This window comes from Perna viridis, chromosome 12 (genome assembly GCF_037379345.1).
Source record: "Perna viridis isolate PV_CMFRI_1.1 ecotype Kerala chromosome 12, ASM3737934v1, whole genome shotgun sequence".
NCBI lineage: Eukaryota > Metazoa > Mollusca > Bivalvia > Mytilida > Mytilidae > Perna > Perna viridis.
In genome coordinates, this window is record NC_142456.1 from 5,243,539 (window position 1) to 5,271,074 (window position 27,536).

Below are 27,536 nucleotides of genomic sequence, written 5' to 3' on the forward strand. Positions count from 1 at the left end.
ACTGAATATTACAATAGGATGCAAATGTTTTTTTTAATCACCACTGGTATAGTCACGCTGCAATGGAAGAGGGAGGTTCAACGCTGTAAAACCTAGGTGTAAACCACCTCTTCGGTTGAAGTGCCTGTACGAAGTCAGGACCATTGCAGCACCAGCTACTCTGGTTTTACAAATTAATTTTGGACCTGACTTGATTATAAATCGGATTAGTGTTCGTATTTTGTTGTTACCCTTATTTCCTATTGACATAATATTTTTTGCAACTTTCATGACTAAGCGCTGTTCCATTGTATGAAAAGAGTAATCAAGAACCAAGGTTATAGAAAAGTTATACCAAGGTTATGGAAAGCAACAAAATATTATCAAAGCAGTTTATTAACTTATCAGTTAAGTTTCTTTCAAACAATGAGGCTGTCAACAATGTTTTGTTTTAATTGTTTTCTTAACTGAACCTTGTTTTTTTTTAGATTTGTGTTCAGTTCGTTAAGGTTTTCCGTCCATAGCACTTTGAATTTCAAGTATAGCATTTTGTTTTACTTGATATTTTACTTATTCGTTTTTATATTGTGTATACTATAAAGGAATATATTTGTTAGATTTTAACGTTGGAGTCAGTATGCGACAGCTAAATTAATGTGACTAATTCCAATGAGATTTATATCGGTATGATTTATTTTAAGGGTTTTGTCTTACCATCCATGAATATTTTAATTGAAAACCGATTCTATTAATTCCTGCAGACTTACTTGTTCGGAAAAAGCTTATTTTCCAATTACGTTGATACCTTTCAGGAACCGTTTTATATAATGAAGTGCAAGAAGTGTAAATAACAAATTTGTCATAGGATTCAGATGTGTCTAGTGGTTGTTTATGCATATTTGTTGTAAATAAAATTATTTGTGTGTGTGCTTTTATACACTTAGTTTTTAAAATCTAAAAAGGCTGTCCTGGAAGACTCGGATATAGAGTGTCACATGCCAAATGTTGTTACTAAAAATGTTCATCAAATGTTAGGAGATGAATGCTGGTTTGTAATCAACTGAAAAATGTAGAATAGAATGAAAAGAAATGTTGGGAAAAAATAATTTACTCTGCGCTGCCGATATTGAAGTAACTGTTTTTACATGGAAGGTCTATTAAATGTTTAACCTTATATATATCATTTTTGATATTTAATAACTTTAGAATCAAGTGAATCAGATGTAGAAAAAGCAGGTTGCCCAATGTTGAATTACGACCATTTACTTGATCATTTCAATTATGCAAGATATTTGCCTCAACATGAGTGATGTTACCATTCTACCTATCAGAAGGATTTATATGTCGAAAGAACCTTTTGTTTTCTAAGATAAAGGGGTTGGAGTTTTTAAATGGTACTAACCAATATTAGATGTATTTGGCAAATATGAAAATAAGTGTTGAATACAATTATTTATGTGAAGAATCTAAAAGGATTCTTGCAAATGTGAAATTTAAATAAAACAAACATTGAGTCACCAAGGTGAGATAAACACACCATCATCTCTCAATATTTCCCATTTACCATTCTATAAAATATTTATGTCGGAGATGCTAGAAAGGTTGTTCGGCATTCCGTGGATCTTAAATCTTTTAAATGGCTATATAAGGTATAACAGGCATCCTTCTATCACATCACAGTACGCCTCAGTCTACCCTTGGGGAAAAGGATGATGAGCTATCACTACAGATAAAAATGCGTCCCATAATTAGGTTAATGAATGTGTTGATATCATGCACATATAGCCTGCAGTAGAGGGTGATAGGTCGAAGTAACTCACGAGGTAGATATGTCACCCGAGACGTAGTCGAGCATAATATATTTTCCGAGTGTGTTACTCTTGATATTATACTGAATACCCTTTTTGATACATCACACTTTTATGCACATGTCCTTAACCTTTAAGAAACTCATGTGTTATTGTTGCAATACCTCAGACGAATGTCTAACTGGAATGAAACTTCCAAGTATTTTAACATTTAAATAAATCAACAGTAGTAAAATAACAAAACTGAACACTTCCACTATTCATTTTTCTATTTAAAGTCATCTAAAATGAAAACGAAAAAGATGCGCATATAGACAAGGAAAGACATTTCCGGTCAAGACGGAATTATATATCGTGATGAGGGTGATATGTCGTGACTACAAATCATTTTAAGGGGCTAAGCAAGTGGAATAGACCAAAATAACATACTTACAAAAAAAGATATATGTGATTTTTGTGTTAAAAAATGTATAATATTTTCAGATGTTAACTTTACAATGAAAAGTGGGTTTTTTGGTAGCGACTGCGTTAATACTTTAAACGGTTATTTGAGTATCATTACACAATTTGTATCTTAAAATATTAAGCGCGACACACATAACACAAATACGGCTACAACAATTATATTATTTCATATATGCATAGACGATGCATGTCAAAATGGATAGAATCGAGATGTTTTATATAAGGGATGATTGCGTAAACAATCCAATTCATACGATATCTAAAAATTATTATGGATTATAACTGTTCATCGCTAAGATGAATTCACTTGTCCCGTAAAAGACGTTCTTCTGGGTACAATTCCAAAACAGGGAATGCGTAAGGACAAACAATGATTTATGTATGCCAATGGTGTTTTGTGTTTAAAGATAACTTTCATGTAATAGTTAACACAATTAAAACAGTTTGTAGGGCTTACAGAAGACAATATGCTCCAATGTGAATTAAAGATTCGAATACAATGACAGTTGTTCGTATTTACACAAACATTCCCACTTTACCCGTGCGTTGCTTTTGTCTGGGATCGATTTATTATTCCCTTGAAACTAATTTATCAGTCTTAATAAGCTAATATCACATATTTAGTACGAATGTCTTTTAATATTGCTATTTTAGGAAAATTTCACTTGCAAAAAATCCATATCCGCGTGGCTTGACAGGACAACTTATCTAATTTCCGAATCAATGACGGAATGCTGATGAAATGTGATTTAGTATTATAGACTAATTAGTGACTTAAAAACGTCCAATATAGGCTTATTATAGCTAAAACCTCTGGACAGTTCAGATGTATTTATTTCATTATATCGTGTTGTGTAGGCAGTTTATCTTGAATCAATCGTTCTCGGAATAGGGCAAGAATGTCAAATTACCCATGCTCATGTATCAAGGGCTTATTGGTGTTTTCAAATGTAGTGAAATGAAATTCATCTTGAATTTAAAAGAAATAAGGCGTTAACTGATTTATTTTCTTGATGCAATAAACATCTTATGCAGGCAGTTAATAAATATTTCGCAACATATCCTTATTTAAGCTTATTAAAAAATATTTCATAACAATGGAGTCTAAAGTCCTTAGCGTACTTTTATTTGAACTTATCACGCAAATCGCAACAAAGGAAACAATACCCTTTAAACATTCAATTTGGACAAACAGGTTTAAACTCCATCTTAAGCACATGGCTTCAATGTATGTCTAATATGTGGTCTGAACAGGTACTACTTACAGAAGTAATTGTCTACATACTACACTGGTATCGACGTTGAAGTTCTCAACAAAGTGACAATGAAAAGGATTGAAGGGTCATTACCTACAATACATGTAGATGTACATGCAGCCACAATGCATCTCATGCATGTACATGTAAATGGAATTTTGAAGTTGATAATGGACTTAGACCTGTTTGTTTCATATCTTGACTGCTTTGCATGGTATTTACTGATATTGTTTCTAAACAATTTTAAAAATGAAGAATTATATATGCAAAAAAAAAAAAACTGCAATTTTACTGAAACATTTAAGGCTGGATTAATAACAACTATCTAAGGCTTAAAATTCATAGTCTAAAGTTTGACCGTGTAACTAAACGAAGTATACGGTGGGGTCGGCGATAATAACAACTAAATGTTATAACAAATATATTTCGAATTTCTTTATTTGGAGCAGGGGTATATGAAGATAAAATTAAAATTTGATAATCAATATATGAATGTAACATAATAGTTCATATTGAAATACAAGATAACAGAATTGGTTGTGTTCTACTTTGTACTATAGGGTTATATTTTCAAAAGTCTTAAATGAGTTATTTTATTCTTTTTTTCAGAAATACACTTTTTTTCCTGACAATTTAGTTATAGAAGATGTTTGTATTATATCTATATAGTGGCTTCTGTAATGTTATAATTACTGATAGAACCTGCTTTGTTCAATAGGCCCTTTTGTGCTAACAGTGGGGTAGTCGATGAGCATGGGTAGAGCATGCTCAATGTATACTTCCGCGAGGAAAATTATTTTGTTCTACCCAAGCCCTACCTCCCGGAAGTATATATTGAGCATTCTCACCAACTTACCACAAAAGGGTCCATGGCTACTTTGCACTTTCTGTTCACCAGTATACAGGAAACATGTAACAAATGAAAGCAGGAAGTTTGCAGGGAAAGCCTGTACAAAGGCAAGACCACTGCGGCTTATTTTCAAATTTGGAGGTTTTGCATTTGTTTTCGTTAATTTTGTTACTCTTTGTGACGACACAGACCATTCACTTTATGATTTTTATGTGTAAGATTATAACCCTCACTTTAAAAAGTGAAGTATGCGAACCTGATGAAACGAGACACTGGCCACTGAAAGATAAAGGTTATTTAAATAGCACGGGATGTCCATAAATAAACATAAAATCAATATATTTTGCACTTTAATATGGCTTGTAATTAATGTACAGTATTGGAAGTAATAATCGCTGGATACCAATATTCGTTGGTACGTAGTCTTTGTGGATACTGTTGACACACGAACTTGAAAATTAATTCAATTTCCTTTTGGCCAAGACGGACAACGTTGCAAGTAGCCATTCCCGATATGATTCGACTGGGGTCATTGGTGGCAAAAGTAATATGGATCACTCGATATCATTGAAACCAATACATTTTGTTCATTAGCCCTAAATATCATTGGGCTGTAAGTGAAAACCATAAATAGATTGAAAAAGTGACGTTACATTTTATTTTTGATGTATGCCACAATACTTTGAAATAGATGTAGCAACTGCGTCTGATCTTTTCATTCACAGAAATGTTATTTATGGCATGTAATTTCTAGTAATCGGGGATATGTATACGGAAATCTGTACAATAAAGTAATGTGTTTTACCTCTATTCTCTTCATACTTATTTAATCTAAACCTTTAATATTCATTTAAAGAAGTAATTTTTTATGCACCACAAGCACTGTTTTTTTTGTGACTTTTGCCATGTTCATCGGGTTATTAGTTTTGGACAATGATACAAATTTAAATTGATGACGAAATAGCCATGATTTACATGAATAGTTAAGTATCAGTCTTAATGAAAATCAGACAGGAGATGGTTCGTGGTTGTCAAAAACTCACCAAATTTACTATTTTTTCTTATTCAGAATACTCATAGTTTGACACTTGCTTGTTGCACTTTTGAGTGGAAAAAAAATTACAAATTGTGTATAAAATTGGTATTTTGCAAGGGCCTCATCGTACTTGATATGGTTTAATTTGGTTTGATCTATATAAATAAATGATTTTTTTGTTCGCCAGTACAGATATGACTACCGTTATCAAAAGAATGTTTCATATGTAGATCGAAAAAAGCATCGTTTGAATAATGAATCACCTCTACCATAGGTAATGTCTAATTTTGATCTAAAATGGGACTTTGTAATATTGCGCTTCTCGACTCAATAAATCTCGTTCGAGTAATGGTTTTGGTTATCAAGGATGCCTCTTAACTGTTTTAATGTTTGGAACGTCAGAAGGACGATTTCTTACGACTTTTTTGCACAAAAATAGACATGTTACGAAATCTATTTTTTTTTGTCATTGACTTATATATACATGTTGTATTACAATTCATCGCAAATCAATGTTATTTTTCGTAGTTCTTAATTTTAATCTTTCGAGTATATTTGTTTTGTAATCCTATTATTATCTTAACAATAATAATAAATAAGTAAATGGATATTCTTATACTTAGTATTGAGGATGATTCTCAGTTGGTTCAACAGTTTGTAACCTCAGAAGAATGACTTTATAAAACGACTTAACGGCCTACAATAGACACTTAACTAAATCTTATCACAACCATTGTAAATGTTGTATCACAATTCATCGTAAATAAATTGTATTTAAAAGATTATTTCAGTAGTTTTATAATTAGACATATCGAGGATGTTTTGTTGTGTAATCGTATTTCATTTTAACTATACATATAAACAAGTGGATATTTTTATACCAAATTTAATCTGTATTAACCAGAAAACAAACACTTTAAATCCTTACTAAAACAATATGTAACGTTAAAACTTTCAGTTGCTAGTAAATGCCAGTCGGATGACCTAATACGAGGTTATTTATAATGAATTTATGCATAACGTTAAATTACAATTGCTTATTCATCAAAAGTTTCCAAATGGGAGTTCAGCTTATAGGTGTTACATGTACGTTTTAACTGATTATTAAGTTTCAATCTTCAACTCAAACACAAAAACTTTGACCAGATATTGGCAAAGCCATAAGATAAATCAATGTTATATAATATAAGAATTTTTATTTATTCTTTTAAACTATCCCATTCCATGACTAGTAAAAAGTAATCATATTAAAAGCCAGAGACATATGTCTTAATTTATAAAAACAACATAGGTGGTTTTTTTCCGATTGTTGTCATTACTGGTTTGTCCACCTGAAGCAATTTTTTAATTATGATTTGGACTTGACTCGACTGGGCTATTGATCTGTTGGTGACGTTAGACGTTTGAGGATTTAGTACAAATACTAATAAAAACATAGATTTTGCTCTGTAATTAACGATGGTCATTCTTATTGACCTTTTATTATAATTTAAATGGAATAAATATGAGACTATCAAGTATGTAAGATATCTCCATATTTATGTGTGAATCTTTTATATTGCCACCGGTATTTTTCTCAGTTGATCGCAATATTAAGTACCTCGTGGAAAACAAAGGTAAGCTAATCATTTTTTTTAATATTGTCGCTGCTTTGTTTGATTTTTTCGTTGATAACGATGAACATATTTGCGACCGTAAAAGTATGAAAACTTATTTCAGCTTGAAGTAACATATTTTACGCTAACAGGTAAGCAATTTAAATAAATGGTAAAAACATTTATTTATACTGGGTAAAAGTTCTGGGAAGTCATTGTGCTTATACCCTACTAGAAATCCAAGTGTGCATCCCTGGGAGGATATCTGCCTCGTCTGGTACAGTAGAGCACGAATTTTGTCATATATTTAATTGGCGATTTGCCATATAATTTTGTAATATCCTGTCCACGCAAACATTTATCATTCAGCACTGTGTCCCTTTTCGCCGTTTTCGGGTTTACCACGTTTTTGTTGGAAAGTTTATTAAAGTGCGGTACTTCTGTAAAGTATAGCAATAGAAAAGGTGTTTTCCTGTTTATACCACTTTGAATGATTGTTTTCTTGTTGCGTTAATTAATTACTTATTTGTCACATTAAATCAATATTTTTTTACTTTTTTACCATCGTTCCAAGGAAGCAATCCATCACAAAATCAGTACGATTCCCCTCACCAAGGTGACTTACGAAAAACGTTTCTACAAAGTACTTTTAAAGTAAATCAGGTTTACGGTAGAGTACGTTTAAAACTTACATTTAAATTTTAGTAAAATAAAATAGATGTGATTAGTAGCTAAATACAACCTGATATTTTTACAATGATAAAAAATAGTTTTACTCATCAGGAAGTAGGAAAACCATTTTAAATAATAGAAATTATAAACGTTTAATTGTACCTTATCATTATTCATATTGTAATGAGTGGTGCCAACAATATTATAGGTTATCAGTTTTGGCATAAATATTCATTTAAGATCTAAGAACGCCAATGCGACCGGTAATGCATCGTACCTCTTTCTAACAAAAATATGTCTGTATATGTGGGACGGTATCATAATAAATAACCTTAACCCATCTTCAAAGGAAGAACCATATCATTCGACTTCATGATCTTCAAGTAAATGTAATAGCAAACTATTTTGTTTTATTATGAAATAAGTATACAATTAAGACTCAACAGGTACCCCCTGAAAAATCCACGTTTCCTTATCAAAATATAGAGATCGCCCCTGGATCGGAGTAATCAAATACCCACATCTTTAATTCTCATTGTTATTCCAAAGTAATATTTCTAATTAATCATAAGCTTTCTTCCGTTCTGAGACTTTTAAATTGGAAACTATAGTTTCTTCCCCACAAACATAGCAAAGTAGAGTAAATAACGAATTGTTGGCTAAGAGTCAGAATAATATATTCTGGTGTGGTGACTAACCTACCTGCGAGTTCCACGGTTCACTGTATCGGACAAGCCCAAAGCGGGGTCTGCTCGATTGATTAAACTTTCTCGTCCGTCCTGATAGGCACGGATATCTTCCTCAAGACAAGAAAACCGCTATCAACAACCCGTTCTTTGATTTATCATCCATTAGCTTCGTTCTATGGAACTTGACGATTGATATCAACAGCATGTCATACTCAGACGCGTTAAATGTAAAGTTGGTGCCATATATAAATCTTCACAACCAATCTGATAATAGACATTGTAATTCAAATTATGCTGTATTTATCAGCACCATGAAAACTGATTTATTCAACGGGTCATAGTTTTCCTTTCCTCGGTTGTCTATCCCGGACTTGACTTTTTATGAGCAACTCAGCGGGTGTTTCTAGAAAAGCAGAGGACGCTTACCCTACCGGTGCACCTGGTCCATGCTCCCAGTTTTTAGTGGAGTCCGAGTTGCTCATTTACTTTTGTTACTTTGTATGTATGATTTTAGTTACTTATGTTCTTTGTTGTGTATGTCTGTTTTCCATGTCTGGTCTTTGTCCCTGGATTACATTCTTTTGATTACCGCTATAACCTTGGTTCCCTTGATTTACTCTTTAATACAAATATAGTACTATCTCGATGGATGAATACTAAATCATAGTAGAGATATTGGCTGTTTATGTCATTTATAAAACAGCCTGACTTTATTGTTGTTCTGATCCAAAGGAAAAACAGCCTTTACCAGATTCTTTGATATCAGTTTCCGCTATACTGATGATGTATTATCGTTCAAGAATCCTAGTTTTGAGGATTTTATACATCGCACCTACCCAAAAGAACTAAAGAAAAAGGATACTACAGACACCGTGAATCCAGCCTCATATCATAACATACACTTAGAGATCGATGAGAAGGAAAACTATCGACCAAACACTCTGACAAACGCGATGACTTTTCATCCCGTATTGTCAACTTTCCTTTCATCTGTGGCAACATCCTTTCAGCACCTGCGTTTGGAGTTTTCATATTAGAAGTCATACGATATGCGAGAGCTTGACGTAAAGATATTTTGTACCCCGTTTGACTTCATACAATTAGGCCTCTTGAAAAAGGTTATGTTGATACATAATTGAAGTGATCAGTACAGAAATTTTTGTGGTCGTCATGAACTGTGGATCGTTATGTTGTATCCATTTGCAAAATGGGAACCGATTTGTCATAATTTTTCTTCCCTCTTTTGTCTACCCCGGACTTGAGTTTTTTATGGGCAACTCGGTGGATGTTTCTAGAAAAATCGAAATTGCTTACCTTAACAACGCACCTGGTCCATGCTCCTAGTTTTTAGCGAGCTCATTTTCTTTTGTTGCTTAGTACGTATTACTTTTTAAATATATTTGCTTTGTTTTGTGTGTCTGATTTCCACTGATTCTTGGTTCCTTTGATTATTCCTTGACATATATTGTCATTAGTAATTGGCAATCTCCATAAAATGACAATGTAGTTTGTTTTAACTATTTTAATAGACATTGTCATATAATTACAATGTTGTGTTTAATAATTGGATTCTCTTTGATTTACTTAGTTTTTCAATCGGTTGCTGTATATTTAAGTTTAGATTAGATTGTACATGTACATGCATTTGTACTCTTTACAAGATTTATCATTCATAATTTTCCTTTTTTTATTAAACGGGGAAATGAATATATATAGTTGAGGTTTTGTTTTGTTTTTTTTTTTTGTTAAATAATTTTTTACGAAATACAGATATGACATTGTATACAGTAAGGATTGTTACAAAAAAATGTGGCTATAAGGATTAGAAAAGCATCATTTGTTTGGCGAGTTTTTCTACAATGTGGATGACTTCTACAAATGGCTGTCTGTATTAGACATAGATTGGTACTTAAATTATATGTCATATCATGGTTATATGGAGCAGTAATAAGTAGGACTCTGCCTCGAGATCTTTTTCTTATTTTAAACACAAAATAACATAGCTATGTTCTTTTTCTTCTGACTATTGATGTCGTGATTAAAATATCAATAAGTGCAAAAGAAGATATGGTGTTTATGTATTTATGTATTTATTTTTTTTTTTGGGGGGGGGGGGGTCACAATTAAATAATAATTACTGAATTGGTTTGTATGTACTTATATTTGTACTAATAGTTGCGAATATCATTCTATCAGTCTATCATGATATTTGTCAATTCAAAGAAGTTCATATGTACTTGATGCAGTATTGGGAGATCCGTTAATTCAAGTAATTAGATTATACATAATTTTGCGGATGCAAGACATGATGTAATTTGAAACAAGATTTGAGTCATAAAAACTTCCTTGATTTAATTGTATCTGTTATAAGACACACTATTATTTATCTTCAAGAATGATGCAAAAATTGTTTTTGTTAAATGTTACAGAAGCAATTAGTTTTGTTAGGGAACAAATAATTAATTTGTCACATTTAGCAACTTGTAATATATTCCTGGAATATAATGGGGACAACTATTTCGTTGTACCTGTTTATAATGTTGTTTTTGGGGTCAGCTACAGTCTGTCCGGTTGTGTGAGGATTTCCTCGTCGTTCATTGAAGAACGGCCTTCTTCATCCCGGTGGGGATTGTCTCTTTTACATATTTCGTTATATTTAGAAAGACAAAAACCCATACAATTAATTGACAATGTTTTCGAACTTTTTACAAACTTAATTTGAATTACATCTTGAATAATTTTTTTTAATATTTGGGACGGTTGCTTTGTTTTGTAATATGAAACAAAATTGTATAACATTTTTCGCGTTATCATAGAAGTTGTTCAAGTGGTTGCCGAATTCTTGGTTCAGTCATAAGCAATCATGACCAAAGATTACGACTGAGTTTACAAAGTTGAGCATTAAGTACTAGTCAATATAAAATGTAGACACGCCGTATGGTAGATGTGGTTCAATGTGTAGAAAAACCAACCGCACAAACGAAGCGTGTTCTGTCTATACACGGAACGATAAATCTTTCTGTATTCTGACTGGGAAAAAACACACATTCAATATTAGTATTGGTCAAACCAGACATACGAAATTAGGGACGATGGCTCTTGCAGCGTGCAAATTTCATACACAATTTATATATTTTTATCTCAAAAATACATCAACCGAATGTAAAGACTGGTTGTTTGGTTTGTAACTGTTTTTGAATGAGAAATAAAAGAAAGTTCAGTGGGATTTTGAAATGCATGAATCGCCTCCTGTTTGATTTTCATCAAAACTGCTACGTCAACCAGCTTTATCAAAAATCTAATTTTCCGTCTTCATTTGAAGTAGTCTTTTGATATAAAATCGGGACAAAACTTATCATTTTCTTGATTTTACTTTTCATCTACATGAATATGGAGGGACTATCGACTTTTCTATCTTGAACACTTGAATAACTATCACAGAAGACAAATTCATTGAAACAGTTGGTAATTGTAAATAAGAAATTTTTAGCTTAAAGTACATTTCAGCAATAATTCATTCAGCGGACAATCTTCCTACATTTACGCATAATATTATCGACAAAAATGCATAATATAATTCCGGTTCAGTTGAAATATTATAATCATGGAACCCCCTTTATTAAAGCAACGCTCGCTACGAGTAATCGGCACGAAAACAAAAGAAAAAAAAACACAGCGGAGCAGGTAGTTTCAGTAACCCCATACTAGAACAAAGCCGATAATGAAACACCAGCTAGGGCATTGTGAGGTTTCCGCTTGTCATTCAAACACAAAAACTCAATTAAATGCTGAATTGGGAAGTTTTAAACCTGTCATTCAATAAAACCAATATTACATGATAGCTTGCAGAAAATGGCTTTATTTAGTTGTAATTTGAAAGAGCAATTTAATTAAACATGTCTCCAAGTAAGGATTGATAACATTTTTCTATCTATTTATCCACGTAAAAAAAAACCATTTCAAACTCCAATTCTTATGAATTGATTTCGAGCTTTGCAACTTCTTCCTCTTAATTCAAGAAAAAGTTTATCGTTGCAGAAAAAAGTTTTCGCTGACTAAAAATGAACACTTTTTCAAAAAGTCAACTCGATTTAATAAATGCGTTTGAAAATATAAACCTAAGCATCTAAATCTTTTATAACCAAATTTGAAAAAAGTACCAACTAGCTTTTATAACACCTATTTTATATAGATTTTTTCATATATCGTTTAAAAATTTCTGCCGTAAAAATGCATTTCTACATTTCTGCATTTCGGAACTAAGACAAAAAACGGCACACGAGAACCAAATGAGAAAGTAAATGAATCAAACATCAAGTGTCTTTCTTGTACTAGGGTTAGCATTTTGTGATACACCAATTTCAATTTAAGGTACAATAGTGTACAAAAATAATGAGGTTACATATAGGACGATACTTACTTGAAAATGGTAAATTGGTTGTGGATAAAGTCGTATCGCAGATATATAATGCAGTTCGAGAACGTTTGTTCAACCGAAAAAACTTTGCTTAAACTGTAAAGTGTTTCTAAGCTGAACACCTTGATATAACGGGATTTTAAATGTGTCTGGTTTAGACAACTTTTCAGGTTATTCAGGGTTCATTAGGACAGGTTTACTGTAGTAGTCCAACATGCCGTGTCAGCCCATTGAAACAACAGATTGTGGATAAGCACGTTCCCTCAGTCGAACACATTTGACTTCGTATCAACCACTATTTCCTTTATTCCTTCCGATAATAGAAGAAACAGGGACTTGTAAATTTGGTCTCTTTTATGTCTTCGAAGTTCAAACCTTTGATCTCCCGCATTTGAAGCGAGTGGTATTTTTTATGCTAGGAATACATAAGTCGACAAGTCAATGATGGCTGATTTTCTTTTAATGGTGATAATGCCAGTCTTTAGGCGTCTTAAAATCTACTTGCATTTGTTTGTTTGCTGGGTTTTAACGTCCGAGCAGCAATATTTCAGCTATATTCAGACGATGAACATGAAATTGATGACAAAATGAACATGAAATGATGATGAAATGAAAAAGGGATGGGACACAAGGACAATGGGATCGACAAATTTTGTTTGCCACTGGAAATAGGGAGAGGTGGGTAGGGTCGGGCAATTTAGCCTCTTGTGGCGGAGCCCTATGGTTCCTACTCCGGGAGAATACCACAGTAGTGTTCTTTAACGTGCGAGGAACGTGGCATCTTTCCCAACACGGTGCACCACTATGGTTTGCGGTCAGGTTTTCCGTATTATAGCCTGACAACCCAAGCATGTAACACACCAGGGGTACCCCATTCCACCACCTGGGGCACACATCCCAGTTGCTCTGTGGGCGGAGCGCCCTAGCCCCCGGCTAAGGTTCTGAGCACTATTTAGTCGCCTTTTACTACAAGCTTAGCGCTGCTGCAGGCCTATTCTTTTAACACCAGGACCTGCACGGGGCCACTTGCATTTGATATAGCTGTAACCATTCATAAAAGGTAATGCTGACGACCTTCTTCATAAACTTTCTTCATAAACATTGTCTCTATATAAATTTCCTATTATATGTACAAGATAGAGTGATTAGACTATTTAAATTTCTACCAACGCGTAATGGTATTTTCAGGATAAAATACAATGCCATTTGTCAACTTAAAGAAGTTTGTGCCGGTTTCTCACTTTAATAAAAACAAAACTGGAGTACTGCAACGGTAATTTGTCTATAAACATCAAATTCCCATTTATGTGTAAATTCAGATCATGTTGAAACCAAAGCAAAAATTAAACTTTTAAGTAGTATTCTAGCTAAGAATCAAGCAAAATGTGTTATATGGTTTGAACGCCTACATATTTTTATTTTTGATATTTTGTTTAAAATGCTCAAGTTGACAGACAATAACATATATCTTTTCATAATTCCCTTGTTCATAAGAGATATAAATGGTAAAGAATGAACTGTAGAATTTAAAATTAAGGGAGGTAACTCTATAAAGGGCACTGAAATACAATAAAAACGGTTAGAATTTAGATATGAATTATCTCCTAATAACAGACAAAATGGAATAAATAATTACACATTTCATCATAGAGGCTTTCACAGAGACTTAATAAGAAAAATTAAAATATGTAGCCTTTTTGGGGTGTATCACAATTAACAGAATTTGCAAGATTCTTACAAATACTGCTACTTAATCACGTATCATGTTATTCAATTTGAAATACAGTGGAAGTCATGTTTCTTTTTTAGTGCAGACAGTGAAATGTGTCATTGTTTTTCGTGACGATATTATGAATAAAATAGTGGTCGTTTTTCGTCAAGAATTCACAGTATTTCTTAATCTTAATTCAAGTAACAGATAAATAACAAAAAACATAACGACACAGTAACAACTGTCATATAAAAAGTTAAGGAAATCTTTTCACCCACCTTTATGTCATTGAGATCTTGTAAAGGTATAATATCTCGATGTTTGTATTTGTTTTTATAGTTCGTTAAAACGAAAAATGGCAAGAATATGTTCGAATAAATGTTTGATATCAATGTAAATAAAAGGTAATTATTGGTTTTAATTCACGTTTTACGCTAGTGTATATGTTGCTATTTACCATATCCTTTCTTTTGACACAGGACAATACCATAACCTCGACTATTAGGTGGGTAAATAGATAATGTTGTAAGTGTAGACATGCGATAGGAGACGAATGTCATGTATTCATGTGTAATAATATTTATGTAGTAGATTTGTAACGCGGATGACTTGGCATAAATTTTTAGTTACTGCTGTGTAGAAGTGTCGTAAAAATAGCTTCATTAACAAAAGGCAACACGGATTGTTTTGAACTGAAAACACTCATATGGTCATACGTTTTGTAAGATAATTTGGTAGATGAAACTTCTGAAGATTTTGTTATTATGAGGTACAACTTTGAAATCGGGTTGGAAGTTCTAATCTATTTATATTTTTCCAGTGCGGTGAACGCGTTTTTCAACAAATGGTCGGCGTTCGAATGGGAACAAAGTGTGCTATTTAGTATCCTTATAAAATCCTAGTTTCGTGGATTTTATACATCGCATCTACGCCTAAGAACTTGAGATGAAGGATTCTGCAGACAATGTGAGGTCAGCCTCATATCTTATTCTGCACTTAGGGATCGATGATAAAGAGAAAACTATCGACAAAACTTTTCAACTAACACGATGACTTTCCATTCATCGTGGCAACATCCCTTCAGCACCTACGTATGGAGTTCTTGTATCGCATACTCATACGTTATGCCAGTGCTTGCTGTAACTATGTAGAATTTTTTGTACCGCCCTAGACTTCTGACAAATAGGCTTCTGGAACAGGGTTTTATTACTACAAGATTGAAGTCATCACTACAGAAGATTTTACAGTCGTCATAATGAACTAGTGGATCCAACTGCACCATGAGAATCGATTTGTTCAATTTGTCATAGTTTTCTTCCTTCGTCTACACCGGGTTTAACTTTTTATGCGTAACTCGCGGGTCTTTCTAGAAAAGCAAAAGACACTTACCCTACCGGTGCACCTAATATATGCTCCCATTTTTCAGCAGAGTCCGAGTTGTTCATTTACTTTTGTTGCTTTGTACATATTATTTTGGTTATTTTATGTTTCTTTGTTGTGTGCGTCTGTTTCCCTTTATGGTCTCTGTCCCTGGATTACATTTTGATTTCCGCTAGAATCTTGGTTTCCTTGGTTAATTCTTCCAACTTTTTCACGAAATACGTGTTTTACTATCATAGTCAACAATGGGCAGAAAAGTTATAAACTCGTTTGATTTAAATTAGACTTGGAAACAAAAGTCATTATGTAGGATTGCAATAAAAAAATAACATTGTATTGACTACAATAAAACGATATGTATTTTGGCACGAATCAAAAGAAAAAAAAATCACTGGGCTTTTGTGTTTCTCTGATTCTTAGCGTCATCCGTTTATTGTTTTATTTCAAGTCAATACACTGTTACTGTATTATTTTAGTTACTTTATGTTCTTTGTTGTGTATGTCTGTTTTCCATGTCTGGTCTTTGTCCCTGGATTGCATTCTTTTTATTACCGCTATAACCTTTGTTCCCTTGTTTACTCTTCCACTAAGCACCACAACTTTACATGTCTTTCTGTTCGTACGCATCTGGGGATATGGGAAGCAATAAGGAAGTAATTTTGTCACAGCAAGAACAGTTCTGAAAAACAAAACTTTCATTAACAAAATGGAAATTAACCCGGATGTTACAACAAGGCTGTACATGAAATCGCCACATTTTTTAATCATACGGACACGGGATTTATAAGTAATGAAAATGCAAAAGTCTTGTTGCTAAAAAAATATCTCATTGAAAAGGAGCATTGGAAATGTGATGCCACGAACAAACTATGTAAAACAGTTTGATTTTTTTTCCATTGGAGATAATTGACACATTGATCAATCAGATCAGATGGAATTAAACATATTTCGTTGGTTTTATAGGAAAATGTTAATGATAATGCAACGTTAAATTATCTTTTGAAAAGGGTAACAACAAAATTATTGAACTTTAATTCGATCCACTGTTAAGTCCTAAATAAATCTAGTAAAATAGATATTACTCCATCGGAGCAGCTGGTTCTGCAATGGTCCTGACGTTTTACAGGCATTTCAAACAAAATGGTGGGTTAAATATAGATTTTACAGCCGCTTAAACCTCTTCTTCCATTGCGACAAGAATATACCAGTGGTGATTAAAAAACATTTGCTTGCTATTGTAACAGTACAAAATTCAAAATATTGAAACTTCATTCATTGTTTGAAACATGCTACCATTTTGTACTTCCTTTGAAATAATTTTGTAGAACTCATCGGTGAAGGATTTTGCATTTTTTTTGTATATATTTGGCTTTGATTACTTCTTGTATATATTTCATTTTTAATATAGATTATAATGCTGTTGACGGTACGTTTGAAACACGTGTTCAACGTATGAAAGTAGCAACTTTTATATAATTGGTATTATTTGTATTTTTCATCTTGAGTAATAGAATGTTGTTACACTAAGTATCAAATACAGCAAATTATGTATTACACATGTATTATACATGTGCCGTATTTTGTCAACTTTTGATGCGATGTGCTTCCGATTTATACGGTTCCTTGACGTTATGTTCGTGTACTCACGATTAAATTTACTACGAATGTTCCATTTTTCGAGCAAAACGTCTTGGAACTTTTTGACACCAATACACGTAACATGCATTTTATCACTTGCTATACTTTATCTTTTGAAAAGCCGCTTTGTCGTGGTTTTATGTCTAGTAATTGTTACTAATTATAGTGTAGTGACCTGGTTATTTATATGACGTTATGTTCGTGAACTGAGAGACACTTTTTTCGCTGATTTTTTGTCAACGGGTATACACAACAAAGAACATAAAGTAACTAAAATCATAATACAAAGTAACAAAAGCAAATGAGCAACTCGGACTCCACTGAAAACTGGAAGCTTAGAGCAGGTGCACCGGTAGGGTAAGCGTCCTCTGTTTTTCTAGAAAAACCCGCCGAGTTACTCATAAAAAGTCAAGTCCGGGGTAGATAAACGAGGAAAGGAAAACTATGACCCGTTGAATAAATCAGTTTTTATGGATATGAACACTCCATACGCAGGTGCTGAAGGGATGTTTCCACAGATGACAGGAAAAGTAATTACCTTTGTCGTAAAGTTTGGTCAATAGCTTTCCTTTACCATCGATTTGTAAGTGTAGGTCAAGATATGAGACTGACTTCACAGTGTCTGTAGTATCCTTTATCTCAAGTTCTTTGGGGTAGATGCGACGTATCAAATCCCCGAAATTAGGATTCGTCATCTATATAGCGGAAACGGAGATTAAAGGATCAATCTTAACGATATTCTTTCTTTCGAATCAGATCAGCTATAAAGTCAGCCTCATAAGAGTGAAGGAATAGGTCAGTAAGTAAAGGAGCACAATTTGTTCCCATTGGAATGCCGACCGTTGAACAATGAACTTCTTACTATGAATAAGGACGATAAATTGTATTTTTCATAATGAACTTCTTGAAGAAAATCGCAAAATGTTTGATGTCTACAATTCGGAAACGACGTAAATTGGTATATTGATAAATCTAAGTTTACTTCCTCTGCTTTTTGCTCTTTATAACAACTTTAATTTACATTAAGATACATTAAATTTTCGTGCTTTTTTGGACATTTGTAAATTTGGACTCACCAAACACCAAATACAAAAATGGAACCATATTCATATTGTGACTATGTCCTAAATTAAATTTGGAACGAACAAAAAAGCGAATAGGTCATGATACTTCTGGTCTAATTATAATTTTTAGAACGGTTGGTCGCCCCCCAAAATATATTATAGACCTCAGCTACGCTTCGGTCAGATAATGTTTTTGTGGATATCAACCTGTCTATATATTGCTATATTAACACCGTGAACAAGTCGCTACATTATTGTCATTGAAATACAACCGTTGTAAATAATGAGATTTTAAATACTTTCTAAGCCTTTTACCCTTTAGTGTATTTGATAGATAACATTTCCATGAAATATCATTATGAAGCAGTTTTACCCTTGCAATCGGCGGGTGTTTCTGGAAAAGCAGAGGACACTTACCCTATCGGTGCACCTGGTCCATGCTCCCCGTATTTAGTGGAGTCCGAGTTCCTCATTTGCTTTTGTTACTTTGTACGTGTGGTTTTTGTTACTTTGTGTTCTTTGTTGTGTATGTCTGTTTTCCATGTCTGGTCTTCGTCCCTGGATTGCATTCTTTTAATTACCGCTATAACCTTGGTTCCCTTGATTACTCCTTTACACTTACAATCACGTTAATATGAGACTTTTGTATGGAGGGATCACCGCCTTATATGTTTTTATTTTGTATTTTTGTAAAGTCAAAATCAATATAAAAAGCATAAACTACTATCAGAGTGTTTAAATGTAGTAACGTGTTGCCGTTGACTACAGCTATAGGACAAGTATGTTCGCTGTCAAATATCTTTATCCCATACAATAAACACTTTAAATGAACGTTTGGTCACACAATATGTAACTAATTTGATTTTAAATGTAATTCGATGCAGACTATCGAACGATTTACTATTTTTTAATTTGACCCACCAACAAAATAGGTATCCGTTCGCAATATTCTGATGTAATTGTCTTTTACAATCGGTATTTAATAAAACAAATTCTACTATAAGTGGAATAAAATACCGCATGAATACTGTATATTGCTTATTTATTTAATATAACTAGAATTTAAAACGAGCATTTGAAGAGTTCGAACGTTGAAGTAGCAATATATTAATGGCTGTAAATAATGTCATGAATCATGAATATATCGGGGTGCCCTACTTCGATTCTAACTTTTGCACTTTAACAACACTATGGTTAAGGTAGCATAGTTATTTTTCCTGTCCTTTGAACGCCTGCATCTGCTTTATCATCAACATTTAAAGCATTATTCAACATTAAAATGTAAAGTTGAGGGACGCAAAACTGTATAATGTCAATTTTGAACGTAATGCACATTGTATAAAAGATAGCCTAAGGGATTCTGATATCTGGTGCTACTGGGAGAAATGCATATGGATTGAGACACTAGCATTTAAACCTTTCAACAAAATTGAGAATGCTTAAACACAAATCTCCAAAATGTTCTCTGAAATAACAATTTAGCTGCTTCATAAGTATCATTCAATAGGTTTTGTTTCAAGAAATAATTTGCATGGATGCGTATAAATATTTCATGTAACAGTAAAAATGTATACAAAGTTTACTTTCGGTTTAAAGTACTAAAACGATCGTCATAAATACCAAAGTGTGAACAATGAGACAATTAAAATTAAAAAAAAAAAAACATTTCATGAACGTAAAAACAGGAATCCAAGATGATCTTATTATAAAATGTAGCAAAACAAAATAGATAACAAAAAAAACTTAATATAAAACAATATATACGTAACACACTAAAGCACTAGCAACATAAAATCCCACAAAAAAAACCGGAAGTGATGTGAGGTATCATATCCTGCTCTATTAGTGGTACCCGTCATATAACAAGTGAGTGTAATCAAGTAATATTATAGCAACAAAACGCAACTCTCTGACACTGCAAACTCTGGGTTTTTTTTGTATTGGTTTTGGATCATACATGTACATCTGTTCGTTGAATCAAAATAGAAGACTTATGTATTCAGTAATACTAAGATGAATTGCTCTCACGTTTAATAACGGTACATTTTTGTAATGAAATGCGAAATTAAGTCATTTGCTCTATGTTACGGGTTTTCCGTAAATCTAACAATATCAAAGATGTTTAGTCGACATTTTTCATTGTCTTCAAACAAACGCCAGGAAACAACTCAATTTCGTTTTTGAAGGCTCTCATATCTTATGTGATAGAGATAAATGTTATTTTTTGCTGTAAGGGTGTGTAATAAATCTATGTGAAATACATCAAGAAAGATCGTTAAGGAAGATCAATTGTTCTTAAAATATTTGTTCGTTTCAAAAATATGGTATTTATCATTATTACGCGCTGATATCTTTAAAATCATGTTCGTTACATAATTTTTTGGTTATTTTAATGTTCTTTACTTCACACGTTTGCTGTTGAAAAAGTTCTGAAATATTATCATTTAATGGTTTTAAAAGAAGATCTTCTCAAACGTCAAAGCTTAAAAATGCGTTATCGTCAGTTAATTAATGATTCGTACTAGATGATATATGCCTAAATATTATTACATTTGTATTTAATTAGTATACACTCAAATTTGAAGAACATGATTTCTTTGAACATTTTGTTATAGATTTTAAATCCAATCAATAAACATCACAAAAATGATACCCATCAAAACTAAATTGCCTACCGTGAAAACCAAATTATTATTCACGACAATCTGATTTTTGCATAATTGTACCTTTAAGAAGAGACGACAAATATTTAAATCGTAAAAAAATAATTTCAACGCATCTATTTCTTTATAACCTCGAGATAATCGACGAGTTTCCTAAGTGCCGCTGTAGACTGCAACTATTTGAATCCGCGAAAGTTTATAAACATTTTGGTACCATACCTCATAAATTCGTTCCTTAAAAATACCAATTCTACGTTCAATCAAGGACAAACGTATCATCTGACAGCTCTTTAATGGAATGAATTTCCTCACAACATATACCATCCCAAGTCCCAAAAACCTTACTTCGGTCAATAAATTCTCCCATTTATATTGAATTCCCACTGCTTGTTAAATGCTGCATTATAATATCACATAATAGTTCAAAACTTGGTTTGAACCCCTATCTCTTTTTGAATGTCTTTTTATGTGAAAACTATTACAATTTTATTTCCATTTTTTATGAATATCGTGGTTTCCTTTTAGTATGAAACATGTTTCCCATTTCTTTTATCGAATACCATTGATTGAGGCAATTTATTTCTGGGCTACATTTATACATGTCATATCATAAATAAAGTGGGGCAACCATTGTTACCTGAGTAATAGGTACCCGAGTGATAGTAACCTGATTAATAGTAAAACATAACTGATAGAGTCATTGTTATTGCTGTTTTCATTTGTTAATAGACAAAAGTACAAACTTAATAGGTCAGCAATAGGACGTTTACCCTACCGGTGCACCTGGTCCATGCTCAGTTTTTTAGTGGAGTCTGAGTTGCTCACTTGTTTTGTTACTTTGTATGTATGATTTTAGTTACTTTATGTTCTTTGTTGAGTATGTCTGTTTTCCATGTCTGGTCTTTGTCCCTGGATTGCATTCTTTTGATTACCGCTATAATCTTGGTTCCCTTGATTACTCTTAATGAAGTTTATTTTTCCTCCTAGTATGTCCGGACATTCCATTTCTGTGGAGGGAGCATGATGAGTTGTTACATGAGTAAAATACATCAAGCGAATCTGGTGAAACACGAAAAATGCTAATCAAGCACTCTTTTGGTAATATATCATGCAAAGGGATTCTTGCCAATGTGATCCTTGCTCAATGTAATTAACTTTTTACAGACGACATTGTATCATGATATAATCATTAATTTCCCGGACAATCGTTATTTATTATTTTCTATTTGATGGCGGTATATTGTTTAAGTTCTCCTTCATCAAACCTTGTTAATCTAAAAACTCGAGCAGGGTGAAGTGACCAGCAAAACATACTCAAAATGATTGATATGTTCTTGTTTTTCATATTATTACTATTTCTAACACTTGCTGACCTATTAAATACCATTCTGTGTAAGAGTCAGGCAATCAGTGGCACATCATGATTCTCAATTTGGTCTATTTTGCCTCAAATATATATATAATCTAGAAAACAACTGAAAAGCTATTTAAATTTACCCTTAAGCATCTGTGACGTAGATATTTTTTGATTGGTTTTATCAGAACAAATGCGGAAAAAATTTCCCGCCATTTTTCCATAGTGCATTTCAACTAAATTTCACCTATCAATGTTTTAAAAAGGATACTTTTACAAGCACTTTGAAGGTTTCTTCTGGGGGTAATCAGGTATAAATACTTTGTTAATGCAATAAAATCTCTGTTTTTTTCTTCATGTGCCACACCTTATACACATTTTGCATGATTCTTAGAGGGAGAAGTACTCAATATTCCACGCATATACAGCAGTCCTAGTCGTAAGGTATGATGTCAAAAAGATCATAATATTGTGACGTCATAACTTACGACTGATTTTACACTTACGAAATGTTTGTAAAATTGATTAACGTCATTGACTAATGGCTACCCTTCCGCATTTTTTCGAATTTCCTGTTTAAATGTCCGTTACACTCCTGTTAAGGGTTTGATTCGAAACTTTTTTTTAATTTGACCATTACACCCCAAAACGTAGTACTATATTTATCCTGAAAATACACTGTAAAATGTAACGAATTTTCACCAGGTTTATATTTTCGACATTTGCACGAAGTCACACATATTCCGCTCGATTTTAGTTTCAAATGAAATTGCAAAACTTACAGCAGATATTAAATATTTTTACAAATAGAAAGAAACATCTTGTACAAATGAACACAAACGCATAATAAACAACTGATGGAGGTTTGGGTCATATATAGTATACGCATATCTTCAGCAAAAACATATTTGTTAGCTAATAATGAATGTAATTGATCTTATAAATGTTAAAATAACTATTACTGATAAACTACACCTTGAAAATTACATAAATATCACAATTTATTATTAGCAATAGTTACAAGAACGCGTGTTTTTATCCCTGTCAGTCTAAATCATGTTGCCTCATCACTTTCGATAGCCTTAGTTGTTAAAGAGTAATCAAGGGAACCAAAGTTATAGCGGTAATCAAAAGAATACAATCCAGGGACAAAGACCTGACACGGAAAACAGACATATACAACAAAGAACACAAAGTAACTAAAATCATATATACAAAGCAACAAAAGCAAATGAGAAACTCGGACGCCACTTAAAACTAGGCGCATGGGCCAGGTGCATCGGTAGGGTAAGCGTCATCTGCTATAGAAACACCGGCCGAGTAGCTCATAAAAAGTCAAGTCTGGGGTAGACAAACGAGGAAATGAAAACTATGACCCGTTGAATAAATCAGTTTTCATGGTGCAGTAATCAAAAGAACTAAAAATGCAAGCAAAGAACAAGGAACAAATATCATATATCGTTAACAAAAACACCCAAAAGAGACGTAAAATAATTAAAAATACTTACAAAGTATCATAAATAAGTTAGCAGCTCGGAGTCCACTAAAACTGGGAGCATAGAGCAAAGAAAATATAGCATCAATAATATCGAAACACGTTATATATATAATCTGACTTAAAAGCATATACCGATAAAATCGATTTAGGCAAATTTGTCTGCGTTGTCTGAATATATGGCAACTATGTGTATATATATATAACACATATAACTCATATAAAATATATGATTTTATCGGTATATGCTTTTAAGTCAGATTATTTTTTTTCTTCTATTTCGAAATCCCTAATTCGTTGTCAAAGCCAATGGGTTCTTCATTATAAAGTCTACGAACCGTATGATTAAAAAGGGGGTGTCGCCGACATAACAGTTCTATCTTATTTTATAAGGTAGGGAAAAGCGATTGAATATAATTAAATTTCATGGCTTGAAAGGTTCTATTCCCTCAACAATTGTCTAGGTTTTGAAAAACGGTAATGTTTTCCAGAATAGACTTTAAGCCACTTCGTCATTTCATACAGTTTTGACAAATAATCGTGAAAATAAAAAAAATATATGAGTATTAAACATACAGAAGGCTAAACTCTCCATATTGCATTTTATCGCATAGGGCATTGCACGGTTTTGTCTACGTTTCAGTACAAAGTCGATAAAGGGAATTTATTTATTATAATCCGTGAACAAAACTCCATTAAAAGGTTTATCAAGCACGAACATTGTTCATCAACGTGCCAGTTATTCATTAATATAAGAAGATAACTTCTGTCAGCTAGATCTTTTTCTGACGTTATATCTTCAACTGGGACGAAAAAGTGTCAAAGGAACATCATATTAATTTTTCAGAAATTAATAAACCGGCTTTATCGAAGGATGCATGCAAATAATTTTAATTTTGATTAATAATAATTTCCATGGAAACAAGTTTATCTAAACTTAATTCTATGTAATTGTAATGATATGCGAATATAGTCTAATATAATGACGTTCAAATTACGGAAACAAGAAAGTTGTGTTTCATAGGCATTTCGCAAAAGACAATGATCACAAAAAAAAACACTACAACTACGTGAATTTAATTTTGATTCAGAATGAAATCAAATCCCATGATATGGCATATGTATAAATTAGTTCTGTTTGAATATCGAGTGGCTGTGACAACTACTGGACACAAACAAGTGTTGACGAACGAATGAAAGGACGGGCGGATAGTGTTAATGATAACGTTATACCGCACACAAAACGGGGGGTATTCCAGGAAAAAAAATGAAAATACATGTAACAATTATAGTAAATAATATATTTTCAAAGTTTTGTCAATTCAATACACCGCGAATTTATATAACATTATATTTAGTACATAATTTCAAGTATTGTCCATGTTGTAGCCAATTTATTTCGAACTAAGAAGAACCCTTTTCGAATAGGTGACTGATATTAATAGTTCCGTTTACATTCGAACACTTTATGTATATAATAGTTCTACATATGATGTTTTAGCTTCTTTCAATCATTGCGTTTTCCGACAAAGAAACCCGACACAGTTTCCCCTTCGTTGATGTGGTCTTGATTGTTTCGCATGTATATATTCCACATTGTGGTGTTTGTTATATTTGCTGTCTTTGTGGGTTTACTTTATTGTTCATCTAATGCAGTAGTCATCTCATAGGAATTTATCTCTACAAGTAAACTTTTCAGCTAGTTCACTTGATCTACAATTTATCACAGAAAAATGCATTTATTACAACAAATAAGTCATTGGCTTGACGGAAATTCAAAGAAATTGAGAACAAAATTGAATATCAGTCACGCCTACACAACTGTCTAAAACTTCAACAATAATCATACGTCAAACTATGAAAGAAATAATGTCTCAGGTTTCAAATTATTTGTAAGTATGAAAATTTAAAGTACTTACATCAATAACATTCTATACAACAATTTTCATTTCAGTTTTTGAAGATTTATATTTTAAACATAATATGGCAAATTATTCTGTTAATCACTACCAAGCTACAATATGCGTTTCCTACCCTGCAAACCATTTTAAACAAGTCTTGCAAAATTCTAGAACATTATTTAGATAAGCGTCTTATGACAATCGTTTACGGTGAGTACAAAAAATTCACTTTTTTGCCGTCTCTGTACTATTTTGTACATATCAGACTCAGTTCTGAACACGAACCATTACACAATATAACAAGCTCCGAACAGCGTCTGACGTTCGAAATTCACCCTACACGCTGCAGCCAGCCCTCCCAGAAAATGCAAGAGATAATTCACATTGAAAATCCAACAGTTTCAATTGTATTGTAGTGTCATTTACAGAGTTGTCTTCCTTTATTTTGAATTCTACTTTACATTATGTATAATTGGTATCTCTTATGAACACGGGTTATTTGAAAAGCCACATGTTACCGTCTATTTACTTTAACAATTAAACAAAATATCAAAAATAAAAATATATAGGTTTTCCAACCATGAATCACATTTTGCATGATTCTTAGCAGGAGTGCTATTTAATTTTTTCTAAAATATTAAGACGACCGGTGGAACTATCTTACTATTTTAAGTTATAAGTTATATATTGGTACAACTTTATTGTATGTAGTGAATAAACGAGGAAGTACTATTCAGGGGTAAAATATCGCTTTTATCTGAGCCGAATATAATGCGTTACTTTTTGCATTTTGTTGGGAAGGGAATGTTGAAGGTTTTGGTACGATCTTGATGGTATAAGTCATTTCCGTTATTTTAAGATAGAAAAACTAGCAGAGAATATATAGTGATCATACATATTATTTTAAAAACAGCTTCTGTCCCACAGGGAAAGCTTATATATGCTGCTTTTTCTTTCATTAACACAAGTGAATAATATCTACCCTAATGTTTAAAGCAGCATGCATATATGTTACGTAGTAATTAGCGGGCTCGTTGTTAAATAATATAGCCTAAATGTATGCATAAAATGAAACATCGTGAAGTCTGTCTTGAATTATATTCTCTCTACAAAAATTGGAAACCCATTTGTTGTTAACAATGTAAATTGCTCCTGAAACATGAATATAAATAAGGCTTATGTATGCAAAGGAGATTTTGATTAGTTTGGATATTGACACTTTGCGTTTAGTGATATAAAAGTGTTTTGTAAAACCTTGGTATTACATGAATACAATATAGCCGATTGTAGGAATTCCTTTGTTTTGAACTTTATATCAATTATCATCTAATGTGGATCTATTTAATTATATATTTTATTGTAAAGGTAAGATTAGTCTTCATAGCTATTACATTAATCTTCTATGAAGGCATTTCTTATACTTTTAAATGATAAAGCCATTTAATGGGAGAGGCTGTCATCTATAAGTCCAAGGTAGTGTGCCATTTGTTGTTCATCAACATAAATATTCTCGGTGAACTTTAAATGATAGGAAAGTAAAACTTTATTTTACGTGCACATTTA

General features: G+C 32.6%; 1 protein-coding gene across 4 annotated transcripts in view; it reads left to right on the forward strand.

Moving 5' to 3' along the window:
• LOC148600957 (5-hydroxytryptamine receptor 6-like) overlaps positions 1-27,536 on the forward strand; it is a 55,981-nt gene that overhangs the window by 17,127 nt on the left and 11,318 nt on the right. The window contains exon 1 of one of the 4 annotated variants that reach the window (XM_088556200.1): positions 27,173-27,338. The exons of 2 other annotated variants lie outside the window; for them this stretch is intronic. The gene's annotated coding sequence lies outside the window, so the exon portion shown is untranslated. Of the gene's footprint in view, positions 1-27,172; positions 27,339-27,536 lie in introns of those variants that run through there. One more of the 4 variants, XM_088556198.1, reaches the window with a different exon arrangement.